Raw genomic sequence first — 12,947 nt, forward strand, 5'->3', positions numbered from 1 at the left:
TGCTTACCTGTATATCCAACAAACAACTTTTATCTGATATATACACACTTTTACTTGCACCTCTTATATTGACCAAAACTCCAGCAAGGCACTGGTGGGAGACGGAGTGGGAGACATCGCGCACGAGTCACATCCCATGCCACAAACACTAAAGAAATGTTTTTAAAAATAGCCCACTACTGATACTATACACCGGCTAGGGTTGCCAGGTGTTGGGCAAGTGGCGACAGCAAATGTTGGCACCAATGTGGACAAGAGGGCACACTTACACACATTCTGTGGCAATGTTCAAAAATTGCCTCCTTTTGGCAAACCCTCCTCCAAGCTGTAGATGAAATTTATGACACCACCATGCCAACATTTCCCAGTTATGTGTTATTGGGACTTCCAAACCCACAAACATACAATACCCCTTCGATCTCGTAGGGGTCGCACAATCACATTGGCCTTGGGTGTAGCTAAACAATTGTTACTTTCCGGATTGGCTCATACGTCATACCCACACACACTGAATGGCTACATAAATTATGTACAATATTAGGGTTAGAAAAATAGACAGCATCTGTGGCTGGTTTGTTGCCCCTTTTTGATAAAAGTTGGGGTCCGTGTGTCCGGTATCTACTGGAGGAGTTCAGGGAACTGACATGCCCCCTATACTTACATATTGTCTGATTAACCACCCGTGAAGCAAGCCCACCCTAGTTGAGATAGGCTAATATGATTTCGACGGGAGGTGACCTACTTACCTTGTTTACTTTCTAGCCTAGCCACTGTATAATGATTACAATCACAGGTGTTCTTACCCACCCCACTTTCCTAATTTCCTCCTCTCCCACTTGCTTTAATCGTAGTTCCCCACTGGCCAATAAGTGTAGGTGAGAGATATTGTAATGTTCTTCTGTTTTATATTATATAAATAAAAGAGATCTTAAACCTAAATGTACAAAACCACTGAAATTCACCAGTTATAGTTACCTGTGGTAACTATTACTTGTGCCCTAAGGTAACTATAACTTGTGCCCTGTAGGAGGCTGGCCTGGTTTGTAGTGGGTACCTAAGTTACTTACACCTTGTACCAGGTCCAGTCATCCCTTATTAGTGAAATGTAGGCAGTGTCTAATAGCCAGGCTGTCTAGGGGTAGCTGTAGCTGAGAAGCCAAAGGTTATTTAGGAGACATGCAAAGCTCATGCAATACCACTGTAGTCACACAGTACCTAGACACATGAAAGAAAATACTCAGTGTTACAAAAATAAAGGTATTTATGTTGGTGATACAATGCAAAAAAAAACCTGAGAGACTATACTCCTTTGGGAGGTAAGTAATATACACTTTATATACACTAGAATGTAGCAATAGCTGTAAAAACAGTTGGAAAACAGTGCAAATAGTGAAAATCACAATAGATAGCAGTGGGCCTAGGGGGAGAACAAAACCATATACAAAAATAGTGGAATGCGAAAGTCGGTTTCCCACCTAGGCAACTGTAGTGTGTAGAGGGGCGCAGGGAGTGTAAGAAAACACCAAAGGTACGTAATAGAACCCACCCCAGAGCCCAGGAAAGCAAGAGTAAATCACAGTAACTTTTCTAGAATACACAAGAAGATGGGACAGAAGATTATGCAAGAACCAGAAGAGACTGCAAGACACCAATGATGGATTCCTGGACCTGAAGACCTGTGGAAGAAGGGGACCAAGTCCAAGAAGCACTTGAGAGTTCAGGGAGAACAGAAGCCTCTGCTAACCCGGATGAAGGTGCAAAAGAAGAACCACTGGTGAAGAAGAATAGTCAGTACTGCACCCAAGAAGATGGATGCAGATTCCTGGTTGGTGCAGATGATGTCCCACGCCGGATGGATGATTGCAGTCTGGTTTGCGTCGCTGGATTCCGCCAACAAGCCTTGGCACACACAAAGCTCGTGATTAGCGGAAAATGGCGCTGTCTGGGACCTCGAGGGACCTGGTGGCCTCTACCCAGGAGGGGGAGACAGAGGAGGCTCTCAGCAACTCAGAGAGCCATCAGAAGACCACACAGGGTGCACAGGAGTCCCACAGCACAGGGACAAAGAAGGAGCAAAAGGAGGCCCGTGCAGCGCTTACACAAAGGACTCCCACACCACCAGAGAACCACGCAGGAGTCTGTGCATCGCAGGAAGGAGTGGTGGGGACAGGAGCTACACGGTGCATGAAGAACTTCGTGGAAGGAGGTTAGCAAGCCTTGGCAACTGCAAAACATGCGGTGCACTGGGATACTGTCTTGTGTGGGGAGGCAAGCTGGACAGCTTGTTGGGACCACTTCAGTCCACCACCTGTGTTTCTGGATCCAACCATTTCTATAGAAGAGGGGAACCAAGCCACCGGTTGTTGCTGCAGAGGGATGCCTGCTGAAGCAGGGAAGTGACTCCTTCACTTCAAGGGAGATTCCTTTGTTCTTCTGGTGCAGGCTGAAGACAGGCAGTTCTCAGAGGATGCACGACCTGGAAACAGTTTCAGTTGCTGGCAGGAGCTGAGGATACAATGTTGCAGAAGTCACCATTGCTTCCTTGTTGCAGTTTATAGAGTTCCTGAAGGGTACAGATGCAGTTTTGTCAGCAGAAGATGAAGCAAAGGATGCAGAGGATTGCTGCTGGAGTCTTGCAATCCGAATCTGAGGAAACACTCAGATGAGAGACCCTAAATAGCCCTAAAAAGGGGATTGGTCAGCTACAAAGTTAAGGACCTATCGGGGGGCTCTGTTGTCACCTGCTGGACAGGCCACTCAGATGCTCCCAGAGTGCCCCACCACGTTGGAATCCAAGATGGCAAATCCCAGGGACACTCTGGAGGAGCTCTGGGCACCACCCCTGGGTGGTGATGGACAGGGAAGTGGTCACTCCACTTTCTTTTGTCCAGTTTCACGCCAGAGCAGGTGCTAGGGGGTCCCTGAACCGGTGTAAACTGGATTATGGAAGGAGGGCACCACATGTGCCCTTCAAAGCATTTCCAGAGGCTCTGGGAGGCTATCCCTCCCATGCCTGTAACATCTTTTTCCAAAGCGAGAGTGTGTAACACCCCTAACCCAAAGGAAATTCTTTGTTCTGCCTTCCTGGGCTTGAGCTGCTTGAGCAATAGGAGGGCAGACACCTGTTTGTGAGGTGGCAGAAGCTGTGGCTGCCTAGAAAACCCCAGAAGTCTGGTATGGCATTACTGGTGGTCCACAGTGGAGCCCCCAGAGTGCATGGAATTAAACAACCAATGCTAGAATCAGCATTGGGGGACAATTCCAAGATGTTAGACATCTTACATGGCCATATTCGGAGTTAGTAATGGAAAAGGTGGACATAGGTATTGACCTATGTCCAGTGCACGCATAAAATGGCGTCCCGCACTCATGAAGTCTGGGAACATGGTCCTGGACGATGTGGGGGCATCTCTGCTAGTGCGGGGTGCCTTCATACACAGGTACTCTTTACACAGCCTTCAGTTTTGGAAGGCCTGGTATATGGGTGACTTATAAGTGACCTGGTGCAATGTAAATGGGTGAGAAGTGGTGCATGCACCATTTCACACAGGCTGCAATGGCAGTCCTGTAGAAGCCCTTGCATTGACTCCCTATGGGTGGCAAAAGTAATGCTGCAGCCCATAGGAATCCCCTGGAACCCCAATGTCGTGGGTACTTAAGTACCATGTACTAGGGACTTATAAGGGGGCACCAATATGCCAATTATGAGTGGAACACTGTGTAGCAGTATCTAACAACCACATTTAAAGGAGAGAGAACATAAGCACTGGGGTCCTGGTTAGCAGGATCCCAGTGACACAGTCAAACACACTGACAAACAGGACAAAAATGGGGGTAACCATGCAAGAAAGAGGCTACTTTCTCACATGCCCCCCCATGCACAGTATTGTCATCAATAATTGCATTGCAAATGTTGCAATGATATTATCAATCATGTCATAGGTGATGTCAGGAGTGATGAGCTAAGTGAATTTCAAGGGTTTTTAACATAAAGTAATATTGTATACGGTATGTAAAGCCAACCCCCTCACACATGGCCTTCGGCAGTTGTGGCATGCGGTTGGCCAAACGCTTGGTCTACTGTCAGGCCCTCTGTCCAAACCCTTTTGCAGGCAGCCAAACCTGCGCTGCACAAGGCCTTTGTCACTCACCCTGCAGGCAGTTAAGCTCCCGAGCCAAAAGTGTCCCCAGGAACCCCATACCCCAGAGCCACATGACAATAAAATGGCAAAGGGGCAGTGCAACCACCCTTTTGGATCCTTTTTAGGCCCCAGACACTCCATCAACTGTGGCCAAACCTAGAATTAGAAGAGAGGAGCCACACAGCCCCCCTTTGCACATGTTATTAGTCCCCAGGGACTCATCCCATTGAGCTGCATGTCATAGAAAGGGGGGCAGGGAAACAAAAATCTGCTCCCACCTGGCAGGAGCATTTTAAATCTCCAGCCAGCTGGGAGCAGTCATGCCTTCCCTGCCTCCGCTGCTGCAGGCAGGGAAGGCATGTTTGTTTCCATCTGTCAGAACATATTTGTCGGACTACATCTGTACAGGCATGGAAACTGCTCTGTCCCAGGGGTAGGCTCCCCAGGACACATGAGGGGATGGGGTTGCCCAGGCCTTTTAAAGATAGGAGAGGGGGCCACACATCCCCTCTCTTTCACTTTGCTTATTTCATCCCGAGGGCATGGGGTCCCCATGGCCTCTTAGAGGCCTTTGGAGGGGGGCCATACACACCCTCCAATTTACAAAGATTCCAGGCCTGGGGAATGGGATCACTGGGGCCTCTTAGAGGCTTGAGGAGGGGGCATATGCCCCTCCCTAAATTTAGTTATGCGCTGCCCCACCGGACTCTGCCCCACCCTGGTGAATCTTTGTTTTTAAAGCGCTTGTTTTTAAAACATACAATGGATTAACGGATCCTCCATGAATTAGTGGCAAAAAAGAATACTTTTTTTTCTACCCCAGGTATAGTCCCTCTAGGACCCCACTACCAAAAAGGTGGGGGGTGGGGAATAACACCAAATCTGGCACAAAGGTAGCTTTTGGTCTGGAGATCAAACTATTTGGTATTTGGTGTAAATATGTTCATTAGTTGCAGAGATATTAAAGGAAAATCAAATGTGTACATCTAGTGTTGCAACAAATTTGCTACGAATCATGAATGTGCTCGCAATCAGGAATGGCATAATTGTCTGGTTGCAACCCGTCAGAAAGATGCGGCCACCTTTTGATGTAATGGGACATGGTCCCTGAGGCTGAAAACAAATAAGAAGAGTGGAATAAGGGGTCAGGGTGGAGGTACCCTGACCCAAGGGGTGGGATACAGGTATGTTTGAGGGACAAAATATGATTTTAAAATGAAGAAAACATTTTTCTCACCACATGCAATATTTGTGGGTATGTTGCGATGCTCAGCGTGGCCCCCCATGTAATATCGCAAAAAAAGATTCCCACACTCACAGACCCCCTCAGACACTCACTCACCCACTCAGACAACCACACAGCCATTTACACACCCTCTCAGACACTCATTCCCCCACTCACCGGCCCACTAGGACACTAACATACAAACTCACAGACCCACTCAGACACTCATACACCCACTCACAGGCCCACTCAGACACTTACGCACCCATTCACAGACCAACTCAGACACTCATGCACCCACATAAAGTAATTAAAATTAATTAACATAACGTTTCACTGAAAAAACAAAGGTTACATGGACGTTATAGTTAGGTTCGGAATTTACATGGACAAAACTATAGAAATTCAGCAGTTATAGTTGTTGTACCATGGAGATGGAGCTGCTCATCATTAACACCCTCACCAGGGCTGAGCTGCAAAGTTCTGCAAAGAAAAGGGACTGAAGGTAATCAAGCCCTCAGGGCCTATGAGGAAGTCTAGAGGTGGCATTCTACCTCAGAGGGAGATGAGTAGGAGATGGAAACACACTTCAATGGTGATGAAGAGAAGGATTCAAACCTGAGTCCTGTGCTGCTGGAGAAGCAGTATTCACCCACAGAAGATTCCCGGATGGGCAGGAGTGTGTCTGCTGAGGATCTATTTCCAGAGGAACAAAAGCACAGAAAGGTGGGGAGGCAGCTCAAACTGCAACTGTCCAAGCTCAAACAGGAGGTTGCCAAGGAGGAGACTGCTACATGGAGTCCACTAGAGGAAAATACATGTCTACTGGCCCATGAACTAGACCTGAAGGAGCTGGAGTTCAAAGCCAGGCATACCCCAGAGTCCAGCAACAAAGGTGGAAGCATTAACCCAGTCTCCACTGGAGAAAAGGGAGTCCACATTCTGATCTGGATCTGGTGCCTAACTATTTATAGAAGATGGCATAGACAACTGGTTGGAAGCCTATAAGGTTGGCAGAGAAATGCACAGGGTCCCTGAGGAAGACAGGGGTTTTAGCCTCTCACAACACATTTCCACAGAAGTTAATAATGTTCTGTTAACCTGAAGGAAGTGGGCTAGGATGAAATATCCCTGTGCAAAGATGCTCTGGCAAGAGAATATGGGCTTGTCCCATAGAGATGAAGGGAGAAGTTCAGGGACAGCCAGAAGGCAAAGGTGGATTGTGTGGATTATTTTTGAAACTCACTGTATGGTTGAACAAATGGCAAAGTGAGTGATTACAAGGGGGTGTACAATTTGATTGCTAGAGAGCTCCGTCTTTACTTGATAGAGTTGTGCCAACTCTTTCTGGATAGTACGCTGTCTGACCCAAGTGAGCTTGCTAAGGAGGTGGACTGCTGGCTGAGCACAAGGGTCCACAAGAAAGTGCTTGGGAGTGACCCCAAAAAAGGGTGGTTCAGGTTCCCCCTAGCAGAGTGAGGGGGAGGCCAAGATAGACACAGATGAGTCCCAGAGTAAGACTGGGGGGAAGTTTCCCCTGCCCCTTCTGAAAAAGCAGAGAGGAGACTCTGGTGGGCAGGGGCCCAGGGTACCCCATTTCCTACCCCAGTGCTTTTATTGTTTTTCATAAGGAGACAAGCAGGAGGAGTCTGTCCTAAGAAACCACCCAGTGGTGAAACCTCTTTAGGGGTGGCCAGTGTGGCCTTAGGGATATGCAGTCTCCAGGGGAAGGAGGTAGACCATGCCCTAAACTCCCTTACGTGAGATATGGACCAGAGGGTAGACTTGTAATCCCTGAGGGTGGGAGTTGTCACTTTCATCAGTTCAAGGGGAATGGGGCCCCTTTCACTTCACTTAGGGACAATGGGAAGGCCTGACTAAGGTAGAGGAAAGGCAAGGTTTCCGAGAGCAGTCCACTGGCCAGATGTGCAGGGTAACACAAGCCCAGAGGCAGGCCTTTTTCCACCTTATGACCCTGGTATCCTTTGGGTGGAATGGGGAGATGACAAGAGAAGGGTCATAGTTAATCCCTAGGTAACAATGGACTGCATTCTAGGGAATGAGTGTCCCCCAGTGTCAGGAGAGCTGGGAAGGGTGGCAACCCAGAGCACCCTAAAAGCCCAGACTTCTAGGGGTATCACTCTCAAATGGAAGGTGCAGAGGCCCGGATGGAGGAGCAGTGGGAGGAAAGATTCTCCCCGATGCCTGTTCAGCCCCAAAGTACAGACCATGGGTTGGAGCACCAGTTTCAGGTTACCTCCCCTGGATTGGTAGGTAAGAGAGTGAAAGTAGGTGCCTAACAGCCAGGGGTGTTAAACATCAGAGGTCAGAGAACACCCTGGATGGCTTGGGGCCTGGCACTTGACACTGACAGTTGTCAATATCCTCTGTTGGTTTCTGCCCTTAGGGGCAGACCTTTCCTTGGTTTGGGGACAGAATTCTGATCCAAGGGGTTGAATGGGCCACATCACTTTGTTGCCCATGGTGGTACTGTCTGCCTACTGGGATGCATCTGTGAACAGGTTATGGTTAGGTGCTGCACAGATGGGGTCCACGGTGGGGAGAATGGTTCCCCAAAGGTCAGTTCAGTGGCTCAGGAGAGTGTAGACAGAACAATCCAAATTAATTCAGAAGGGCATAGAAATGACAAGGGCCTCTGTAGTGGAGGGCCATTGTCCACAATGTATCACCTGAGCAGAGAAGCATATCAAGGTATTCATTAATCTACCATGCTTTAGGCTGCAGGGGGGCATGTTGGACTTAGCCCTCTCTGCAGGGTCACCCTCAAACATTTTGCCTTCACCGTCCTAATTTTTTTTAATTTGTTTTGGTTGAACTTAGGACACTGTGCACCTTACCACTGCTAACCAGTACTAAAGTGTTTGTGCTCACTCCCTAAAACATACTAAAATTGGCTCACACTTGCTTGACATATTTGATTTACTTGTATGCCCCTAGTAAAGTTGTATAACATATACCCAGGGCCTGTAAGTTAAATGCTACTAGTGGGCCTGCAGCACTTATTGTGCATCACCACTTAAGTAGTCTCTTAACACATGTCCTAGGCCTGCCATTGCAGCCTGAATGTAGTATTGAACTGCCAATCCGACTTGGCAAAATCGTCCCCTTACCACGCCTTAAACTTCCCTTTTATTGCATGTAAGCCACCCCTAAGGTAGTCCAAAGGGCACAGTACATTGTAATTGAAAGGTAGGACATTTGCTTGAATAATTTACATTTTCAGTGAAGGAGTGGTTTTGGCTGGGTCCTTGGTGGAGGATGAGGGTGTTGGTATTGGTGGGTGTTTGTGTGTGGGTATGGAATCTGTGTGTTGCTGGTTTCTATGATGGTGGCTGTGATAATTGTAGTGATTAATGGTGTTTGCAGGGGAGTTTCTGAGCCTGTCTGTGTGTTAGATGAGTGTTAGACCTGGCATCCTTGGTGTGGTTTCCCCTGCCTTTTTGCCCCTACATCTTGTATTTTTGACTGTGTGCTGTATTTCATTTTTGTTGGTTTTTGGTACTCTGGGCACTTTACCACTGCTGACCAGTGCCAAAGTACAAGTGTTCCCTGTGTAAATTGTGATTATGTTTTGTTATCCATAACTGGCATATTTTATTTACTACTACTTCCCTGTAACCATGTCTCAGACCTGCCATTGCAGTGCCTGTGTGTACCGTTTTAAACTGCCATGTCGACCTGGAAAGTGCACCCTCTTGCCAGTCCCAAACCTTCTTTTTTAGTATATGTAAGGTACCCCTAAGATAGGCCCTGGGTAGACCCTTGAGTAGGGTGCAGTGTATTTAAAAGGTAATTACATGTACTGGTGTGTTTTACATGTCTTGATAGGGAAATACTGCCTAATTCAGTTTTCACTATTGCAAGGCCTTTTGCTCTCGTAGGTTAACATTGAGATTGCCTTTAAATACCTTCTAAGTGCAATTTTCCATTGGGAGGAGATGGAGATATGGCATTTGGGGTCTCTGAACGTACAATTTAAAAATACATCTTTGCTAAAGTTGGTTTTTAGATTAGAAGTTTGAAAAAGCCACTTTTAGAAAGTGGGCATTTTCTTGTTCAGCCATTCTGTGCCTCTGCCTGGCTGCTGAATACACGTCTGGGTCAGACTGACAGTTAGGCTGTTTGTGGATTCACTCTAGATAGTAACACAAAGTTAGCTGAGGAGTGTCCTGAATATCCTGATAGGTCTTCCTGGGCTAGAGTGGAGAGAGGAGCTGACACACACACCTGAATAGGGCTGTACCTATCCTTACAATCTCCAACCCCCTGGAGTGTGTCTGGGGCCGGGACAGGGAGAGGCAGGGTCTTGTGCACTAGAAATACTTTCCTTTGAAGTTTGCCTACTTCAAAGGCAGAAATGAGTATAAGCATTGGACTGCTGACCCCACAACTTGAGAACACTTCTGGATCAAGAGGAACCTTTGCCAAGGGGAAGAACTGAAGAGCTGTGAAAAGGAGTACTGCCTCTTTTCTGTCTTTTCTGTGCTTTCTTTTCTAGGTTGGCCTGCAGTTGCTGCCTCTGCTTTGGAGAGGGGAAAGGCTGGACTTTGTTGTGTATCCTGGTTGTAAAGTTTCTCCAATGGCTTGGAGTGAGTTTGCCACCTATTAAGAAGTGTGAGGGATAACAACAACTTTACCTACGAGCCTGTGGGTTCTCATGATGAGGACCCTGAGTCGCCAGGTGGTGCTCATTCCAGTTCCTGGACCCTTGAGAGTGAAAGCTGTCCTAAAAACAAGAAGAACCAGGCACATCGACTCCGGCCGACTCCAGACCCTACACCGCTACCTGACTCCACACCACTGCCTGCTACAAAGCCGTGGTCCCCCCTGGAGTGTGACAACAGCGACTGACCCCGCAGGCCCAACGCTGCTGCAGCACCTCTGAAGTCCTGCAACATCATGATTCCAGAGTGCTGTGTCACCTAAGTTTGTGACACCCGACTCCGCTGTGGTGCCTGTGTCCCTGTGGTCTGGCGGCAAACCCTAGAGGTCGCTTCATCACATTGTGACCTGCTTGCCTCATCGACCCCAACGGGTTGTTAAGAACTGATGCCTCGACACTGCCTCACCTGCACTGCCTACGCAAGGAACCAATACATTTACTCCGGAAGGAACCAACGCCTCACCTCCTGCATAGCTGTACGGAACCGACGCAGTACCTGCTCCAGTGTTGCCTCACCTCCCTGACTCCATACAATGTCTTTGTTACATCAGATTTTAAAGGTACTGTACCTGGGGGTCCATGCAACTCTGTTAGCGGTAACGGACTCCCTCGCGAGAGGCATCAGACTGTTGGGAATGACTCTGTCAACTGAGTTGTGATAGTCCCAGTTAGAGCTATTGTGTTTCTAAGTACTTTATTCTGATTTAACCTTTAAATATTCATATCCTTGCTTATGTATGTTGGATCTTTGTTGTTTTGGTCTTGTTTTACTCAGATAAATATTGTTGAGTACGTTTGTGGTGTTTTCACTGTGTTACTGACTGTTTACAATTACTTTACATATTGCCTCTGAGATAGGCCTGACTGCTCGTGCCAAGCTACCAAGGGGGCGAGCAGGGGTCATCTTAGGAGTGTGACTCCTTTACTCTTACTAGAGTGAGGGTCACTACTTGGACAGGCCAACAGTCCCTGCTGACCGCCAACTAAAAACCCATTTTCTAACAGTGGTGATCAGCAGTGAGGATAGGACTTGTATTTGTACTTTCCATACAGTGATTGGTGTACACTACTGTCTTAGTTCAGACCATTGCGTGATCACATTCTGCTTTTTCCTTTTGTTTTTTTTTCTGCTTTCCTGAAACTTTGCAACTTTTTGAATCTTATCCACAATCATGACTCAGTCTGGTGAGCCATCAGATGAAGCTGTAGAAATAGCGTTTGAGCAAGAGAGGTGGGAAACCTACATAGTACCTCAGCTCAAAAAGTTCTGTAAGGAGTTCAGTTGTTCTGTTAAAGGCCTCAATAGGAAGAAGGAGCTACAAAAGGCGCTTAGGACCTGGTTGCCAGCAAAGGAGGATTTTGGGCCCAAAGAGGAGGAGAATTTGTTGTGGATGGACAGGAGCAGAGCATACATGGTGACATGGTAGATAACCAGGACCTGCCTGGAGGAAGGGCATTCTCCAGGGCAGGCAGTAGAGTCTCTTCCAAGGGGATGACCCCAAAGGGGCAGACAAGCAGAGAGGAGACATCATTTGGAGCTTGAGAAGCTCAGGTTGGAAGCAGAGAGCAAAAAGTGGTAACTAGAGAGGGCAAAGGCCCTTGCTTTTGGAGGAAACAAAATTGCTTTTGGCACACGAGTGGAGTATGAGAGAGCTGAACCTCAAGGCCACACAGGCTAAACCCAGCATGGATGGTGGCAGCATTCTTCCAGTGCATGCAGTCTGAGAGAAGGGTGTGAATACCCAAGGATTTGGTAAAGATTTACAAGAGGTAGGATGGCATACACTTGTGGGTTAAGGGGTATGAGTCAGCTCTCCACATGAACGGGAAGCACTTTGAGGCAGAAGGTAGAGACACCTTGACAGCCTTAGGGGATTTCCAGGGGCTCCCCTACTCTACCATGAAGGACGTCCTACTCACCAGGTATGGTCTCACCCCGGAACAGAACAAGGCCTACAAGAGGGTGGAGTCCCAAACTTGGCTAGAATGTGCTGATTTGTTTTGCAGAGCACTAGATTGTTGGGCTGGCTTTGAATTCACAGCCAGTCAACACGTGTTTTGTCTGGGTTTCGTCTGGGTCAGTCGTTTTTGACTGACGTACAGCGCCACGCGTACTCGCGCTGGGCTGCCGAATACAAGTCTATACGAGCCTGAATAACAATACACCAGCAGACAATCTTATAGGATTATCGTGGATATGACAACAAGACATATAGAACACTAAACTTTGGACCTATTCATTATAGCCCTGATGAAGTCATTGGGATAAACCCAGACGAAACACGTGTTGGCTGGCTGTGAATTCAAAAGTGTAATCAACATCAACTATGGAGATCTTAACTCAATTTGGACTGAGGAAATTGGGACTTTGAATTTGGACCATACCACAAGTTTGGAGCATCATTTAATATCATTTGATAACATTGAATACGAACATTGTGACTTTACTGAAGGACACTGATATACATGATATTTACTATCTTATTTTCTTTCTGTAACAATACACAATTTATGCATATAAAGAATACTTACCTACAAGTACTCTATTATTTGACTTTGTAACAATTATACATAATGTCACTATATGTTTATTATTATATATGGATGATTGCCTCTTGTAGTTAACGGTATTTTCAAATGCATAGCACATATTAAGACCCAGGGGTGGGGTCTTTCAAGGGTGCACCATCAGATGATTCAAATAATAATTATACGATCTCTCCTTATTACCCAGAGCGCCTAACATTCCCCTGATAAAGCACACCCACACTTACCTATCCCTAGTAGAGTGCACTATATGTGCCTTGGGCCTGTAGATTAAATGCTACTAGTGGGCCTGCAGCACTGGTTGTGCCACCCACTTCAGTAGCCCCTTAACCTTGTCTCAGGCCTGCCA

Source organism: Pleurodeles waltl, chromosome 2_2, assembly GCF_031143425.1.
Source record: "Pleurodeles waltl isolate 20211129_DDA chromosome 2_2, aPleWal1.hap1.20221129, whole genome shotgun sequence".
NCBI classification, from domain to species: domain Eukaryota; kingdom Metazoa; phylum Chordata; class Amphibia; order Caudata; family Salamandridae; genus Pleurodeles; species Pleurodeles waltl.